This window comes from Tenrec ecaudatus, chromosome 4, assembly GCF_050624435.1.
Source record: "Tenrec ecaudatus isolate mTenEca1 chromosome 4, mTenEca1.hap1, whole genome shotgun sequence".
Taxonomy (NCBI): Eukaryota; Metazoa; Chordata; class Mammalia; order Afrosoricida; family Tenrecidae; genus Tenrec; species Tenrec ecaudatus.
Window position 1 is genome coordinate 9,868,189 of NC_134533.1, and position 6,976 is coordinate 9,875,164.

Below are 6,976 nucleotides of genomic sequence, written 5' to 3' on the forward strand. Positions count from 1 at the left end.
TACCCTAACCTTGCCTTTTTATACAAAACATTATACAGATTTTTCAAAGTAAATAAATTTATATTTAAATAATATAATTAAATAAGAAACACAACATTAGCAACGTTTTCAACAACCACACTATGGCCTATATCTTGAGATTGATGAGGATCTGGATCTGTGGACACAGATGTGGAGAAAAAGCATGGAGAGAGAGTCATTGTCTGGAAGGGGAACCCCTGCAATAAAATCAACTGACAGCTGCTTTTCAGGTTTTCCATTCTTCCCCTTTTTTCACTAAAACCTGGTTGGCTTCCTCTTAAAAACACACCTTTCTAATATGATCTGGTGTTGGTGTTTCCTTAACTGTTTTCTAAAAGGGATTACTAAATAACCATCAACAATATTGATAACACGGTCAACCAGTTCCTTATCATGATGATTCTTTTCAAAAAACTCTTTCTTCAGACCCTTGTTTTTTTTTTTTTTATAAAAACAGTCTATAAGACCCCACAAAACAGAAGACTATAGGAAAATGGTTGAAAAACAGCCGTAAAAGTTTTAAACAACAAATAGTAACAATGCCAACTAACGCCGAGTGACTGAAACACAAACTGCCTTTGTTCACAATAATCATGTGAATTGAATCTCCATGTTTTGTTTCAGCTCAGATGCAAACTTTTCTGCACATTTCGTGTTGAAATCTGATTATGTCAAGTGCGGATGTGGAGAACCAGAGTTCTACTGTATCAAATGGGAAACAGATGACATTTTCAACAAATGGTGCTGGAAAAACTGGGTATCCGCCCACAGAAGAATGAAACAAGACCCTTACCTCACTCCAGGCACAAGTACAGATTCATGGTGGATCACAGATCTAGAGGTAAAACCTCAAACTACCAGGATCATCAGTGAGAAAATTGGGGGGGGGGGGGAAATCCAAGAACCTTAATGCAGGGAATACATGGGCTATCAGAAATAAAGATATATACACACAGAGGAAGATAAAATGGACAAGTGGGACATACTAAAAGATAAAACACACGTGTGCATTGAAAGACTTCAAGAGAACAGTAAGAGAACCCACAGATGGAAAATACGTTAAGTAAAGACATAACAGACTTATTAATAAAACTACAGCATCTTGCTAGTTCACAAGACAAAAATGAATTGTTGACTGGGCAAAACACTTGAATAAAAGATTCGTAAAGGAGGAAACACGAATGGGCAATAAGCTTTTGGTAAAATGTTCCTCGACTTCCAGCAAGATGGCAACTGAGGAACACATACCAGAGGGACGTCACAGAAATCAGCACAGGAGACCAACTGAGAGGGAAATTCCATGCTGACAGGTCACAGGAGGAGCACCATAGACATAAGTAGCACAGATCCACTAGGTTTTGAGGAGCTGTGGGCTTTGGGTTTGCTACTGTGGAGGCCAGCTAAGGTTTAACCGTAGCCCCACTACAGTCTCAGCCAGAGCTGGGCTTCTTTGGCCGGCCCAAGGCCTTTACTTCAACAACCACATCTTGCCACCACCTTTGGGAAGGGTTTAAATCCATCCAGCCTCACAGTGAGGCAATTGTAGTTCAGTTATATCTTTACTTTTGTTTCTCTTTCTTCTTTCTTTCCCAGCCACCTCCCAGTCTGAGTGGGCTCTTTTCCCTCACATACCACTGCCTACCTCCAGGCCACTCCCCTTAGCCAAGGTCAATTATGCCCACCCTCCACCCAGCTAGGGGAGCTCCACCCTGTACAGTGTAACATGTGGCTGGGGAAAGCCCACCCACCTTCTTCTGGGGGAAATCCCTCCTGCATAGCTCTGGCAGCTCCTGCCAAAACTCTGTGGTTCCACGTGACGGAGGGAAATTCCTCCCAACAGCTGTACTGCCTCACACAACTAAGGCAGCTCTGCCAACACTCTCAAGTGCTCCACACTGCTGCAGGAACCTCTGCCCCACCTCTGTGCAACATAGCTGACTAAGGTAATTCTGCCCACCATCCACGGTGCTCTACACCTAAGCAGGCACACCCACTGCCTTCTGCAGCACCTCTGCGTGCCTTCTGCAGTGCCCCAAGCTACCGTGGGTCATTCCATCATGGCTTCCTGTGAGATCTTCCAGTGAAACACCATCTCCAAGGGCCCACAGCCAACCAACCACCATTCCCTGACAGGACCATCCAAATTGTCCTCCAAATAACAGAATACCGGTTGGCTAAGGAAAGAGTAAAGCCACTGGAGGATAAAGAGGTAGGCCAATCCCATAGTGAAATTAGCTGCAGGCAGGTGAAAAACCCATTTCTACAAATCTCCCAGAGAGAGCCCATTGCTCTTCAACTCTCTGAGAAATGGGCCGGGGTCCTCTAAAGCAACACAATGAAAACAGCAATCAGCCCCAATAACCTCAACAGCAAAGAAACAGGAGAAACAAATGCAATGTAGAAAGAAGTTCTGAACCTAACGACGTGCATAGAAGAAGCAGACATTGATCTAACACAGAAAGAACGTTTCAGAATGCTGCTTGGAGTCATACAGAATATGAAGGAAGAAATACAGAAAAGTGTTTGAAATGATAGAGGAGATAAAGACCATACACCAAAGGGAAATACAAGAGTTTATGGAGGAGATAACAAAAACCAGTAGCAAATTCACGGACTTCACGAACCGACTGGAGGAGGCAGAGAACCACACCAGTGACCTAGAGGACAGCCAAGCACACTTAACAAACATGGGAAAAAGTCAAATAAGATGAGGGAAGCTGAAGAAAACCTGAGAGCTATGTCTGATACTTTGAAGAGGTACAACATCAGAATAACGGAATTACTGGAGGAAAACGCTACATAGAAGTCAATGGCAAAAATAGCGAGAGAATTCATGGAGGAAAACATGCCCAGCTTAATGAATGAAAACCAGGCAACCATTCAGGAGGCTGAAAGAACACCAGCTGGACATAATTCCAAGAAGTCACCAAGGCACATAAGAGTTAAACTATCCAACTTTGAGGAAAAGGAAAAAATCATGAGAGCAGCTAGGGGAAAATAATCAGTCACATATAAAGGTGTCCAAATAAGAATATGCTCAGACTCCGATGCAATAGAAGAAATAGACAAGATTACCAAGGGATTACCAACAAAATAATTCCTTGAGCCACATGGCTTAACAGGAGAATTATGCCAAGCATTCAGGGAGGAAGTGACATCAATCTTACATAAACTTTGCCAGAACACAGAAAAATACAGCAAACACCTGAACTCTTTCTATGAAGCTAGTATAACACTGATACCTAAATCAGGCAAGGATCCTATAAGAATCAAGAACTACAGACCATTATCACTAATGAACATTGATGAAAAATCTTTAACAAAATACTGGTCAACAGAATACAAAAGTATAAAATAAATAATTCACCATGACCAAGTGGGATTAATACCAGGGATGCAGAGATGGTTCAACATACGAAAGACTATTAGTATTATTTGCCACAATGGCATGAAAAATTGGAAGAGCCACATGATAATATCGATAGATGTGGAACAAACATTCGACAATACCTAATACCAATTTCTCTTTAAGACACTCAAGAATATAGGAATGGAAGGGAATTTCCTCAATATAATACAACCTCTATATGAAAAACAAACAGCCAACATGGTAGTCAATGAAGAAAAGACAAAACCAGTCCCACTGAAAAAAGGGACCAGACAAGGATGCGCCTTGTCCCCACTCTTATTTAACATCATACTGCATGTCCTAGCTAACAGTATAAGACAAAGGAAAGACATCAAAGGTATTCACCTGGGGAAGGAAGAAGTGAAACTATCGTTCTTAGCAGATGAAATAATTTTATATATAACCACTTCCCAGGGGGATGGAAAACAGAAAAGTGTGTGAAAGAAGATACCAAGCAGTGAAAGACATGGAAAAATAGTAATAATTTTTAAATTCTCAAGGGTTCATGAGGGAGAGAGGCAGGGAGGGAGGGGGGGAGATGAGAAGCTGATACCAAGGGCTCAAATAGAAAGAAACTGTTTTGAGAATGATGATGACGACAAATTTACAAATGTGCTTGACATAATAAATGGATGTATGGATTGTGATAAGAGTTGTATGAGCCCCCACAACAACGACAATAATAGATGACATATTCACGTGACTTGCAGAATGGGAAAGATGTGCCTCTGTGTGGAGCTCATGTTTACTAAATGTCTATGCTTGCGATGGAATTTGATCTGAGGCATATGTGACATTTGGGGGACAAGGTCATGTGAACTCACTGATACTTTTGACTTAACAAACAGAAACCCTGATCTGTCTGTAACCATCATAACTCAGATGGATTTTCCCTGTGGATTGAGAGGTCTCCCCTAACTGAACTCACTTCATGTCTTCAGTATGTGAACACTGACCTGAAATCTGACCTGGTCTTAGGCTTGAATCAAGAGAGGTAAGCACCCTTCTAGATCCCTCCAAGAAAGAATGCTATTTCAGCCTGGGAACAGGAGGAAGAACATGGTTGGTTGGCTGCTGTCCTTGTTAAATGCAATTGAGTTGGTTCTGACCTATACTGATCCTATGCACAACAGAATGAAGCACTGCCCAGACCTGCACCTTCCTCACAATTGTCCCAATGCTTGAAGTCACTGTGGCTGTTATAGTGTCACCCTGTCTAGTTGAAGGCCCCTCCCCTTTACCAACCATGATGCTCTTCTCCAAGTACGGGTCTCCTAACAACGTGTCCAAGGCGGGTAAGATGAAGCTGTGCCATCCTTGCCTCTGAGGAACGCTTGGGCTCTACTTATCCAAGACAGCTCCGTTTGTTCGTTTACTGGTTAATGATTCTTTGAATATTCATCCCATCAAATGCATTGATTTTCTACAGTCTTCCTTAATCAATGTCCAACTTTCATATACACACGAGGCAATGAAAAATTCCATGTCTTGAGTAAGGCTTACCTTACTCCCCAAAGTAACATCGTTGCTTTTCAGTACTCTAAAAAGATCTGTGTAGCAGATTAATACCTGATGAAATGCATCTTTTGATCTCTTTCTTGAATGCTGATCCTGTGAGCATTGATTTTGGATCCAAGCAAGACAAGATTCTTAAGAACATCAACTTTTTCTCTATTCATCAAGATGCTCCCTATTGTCCAGTTGTGAGGATTTTGGTCACCTTGGCATTGAGCTGTAATCTGTACTGAAGACTGCAATGCTTGATCGTCAACAGTAAGGGCTTCAGGTCTTTCTCACTTTCAGCAAGCAAGGTGGTGTCATCTGCATATCTCAGGTGTTAGTAAGCCTTCTCCCATTCCTGTTGTAGAAATTCTTTTGCACATAATCCAGCTTATCTAATGATTTGCTCAGCACACAGTTTGAATAACTACGGTGAGATGAGAGGATACAATGCCGCTGCACACCTTTCCTGATTTTAAACCATGCAGTATTCCCTTAGGAAGTCCTTGGTTGCATAGTGGTTACACTTTGGGCTTCAATGCATAAGGTCAGCAGTTTGAAACCACCAGCCATACCATGGGAGAAAGACTGAGTTTTCGACTCCCATAAGCAGTTAGTCCCAGAAACTCACAGGAGCAGTTCTACCCAGTCCTATATGGTCTCTCTGAGTCAGCATCCACTCACTAGCTGTGAGTTCGGTGGTGGTGTGATAGTCCTCTTTTGTTCTGTTCACACAACTGCCTCCTGATCCATGTGCAAGTTCTTCATGAGCACAATGAAATGTTCTGTAATTCCCATTCTTTTCCAGGTTATCCATAGTTTATTATGATCCACCCAGTTGCCTTTGAATAGTCAATAAGGCACAAGTCAATAGATTTCTGGTCTTCTCTGCTTTCTGCAGCTCTGTTCTATTTCCTCTAGGTTCCTGCTAATCAAGTTCTTGCATGCTCTAATTCTGGTTTGGGAAATAACTCTTCTATTGTGCTGTGCTTTTGTTATATGACATTTCGAGTCGTGGTCTTGGTGCTGTTAGATGCTGCCAAATTGGTTCTGACTCAAGTGACCTGATGAACAACAAAACGAAATGCTGCCCAGTACTGTGCCATCCTCAGAAGTGTTTTTATGTTTGAGCCACTGTTGCTGCCATTCTGTCCATCCATCTTCTCCAAGATCTTCCTTGTTTTCTCTACTCATCTACCCTACCAAGCATGAGATCCTTTTCCAAGGACTTGTCTTTCCTGATAACATGTCCCAAGCACATGCAATGAAGTCTCACTATCCTTGCTTCTAAGGAGCATTCTGGCTGTACTTCTTCCCATGACAGATCTGTTCATTCTTTTTTTTTTTTCTCACTGTGAAACACACTTCAATGCCTGAAGCCCACAGGGTAAAGCCAGGCAATGGTTGGGGTTGCAGTTTGCTTTGGCATGGAACATTATGAGAAGCCCATGGGATCGGACCTGCCATAAATCCAAATCCATGCACAGCTCTCTTGATTCTTATTGCAGTTCTTGGTACTTTCAATATTCTTCTCTGGCACCATCATTCACAGGTATCAATTCTACTCTGATCTTCTGAATACAATGTCCATCTTTCACATGCATGTGAGATGATTGAAAGTACTGTCTTGGATCAGGTCCATCGTAGTTCTCAAAGGAACACACTTGCTTTTAAGCACTTTAAAGAGGCCTTGTGGACCTTTTAGATCAGTTAAGGGCCCTTTGGACTTCTTTTCCAAAGTCTCCTCATTCAATAAACTCACCCTTGGTATTCAAACTTTTCTCTGACTCTTGTCTGAATGTTCCCCTTCGCCTGAAATCACTCTTGTCAGCGGGACAAGAAGCAACGAGAGGAGAGGCTTGAAAGTCTGAGCCTCCTCCCAGTAACATATTTTTGGTACCTGGTGACCTGGATGTGTGAAGCTGTGACACCCCTCACTGCCCATCAATGGACCCACCGTGAGTGACTGTTCCCTTGGGAACAAACTTCCTCCATCCCATTCCTCTTCTCCATTCTCTTGTTTCTTTTCAAACCTTTAAGGGGTGC

At 42.3% G+C, this 6,976-nt stretch overlaps 1 non-coding gene across 1 annotated transcript; it reads right to left on the reverse strand.

The window, feature by feature from the left end:
• Nucleotides 1-6,280: 6,280 nt before the first annotated feature.
• LOC142447658 (small nucleolar RNA SNORA42/SNORA80 family) lies at nucleotides 6,281-6,413 on the reverse strand. The gene has a single exon (XR_012784323.1). It is a non-coding gene; the product is annotated as a small nucleolar RNA SNORA42/SNORA80 family (small nucleolar RNA).
• Between the last annotated feature and the right edge of the window lie 563 nt (nucleotides 6,414-6,976).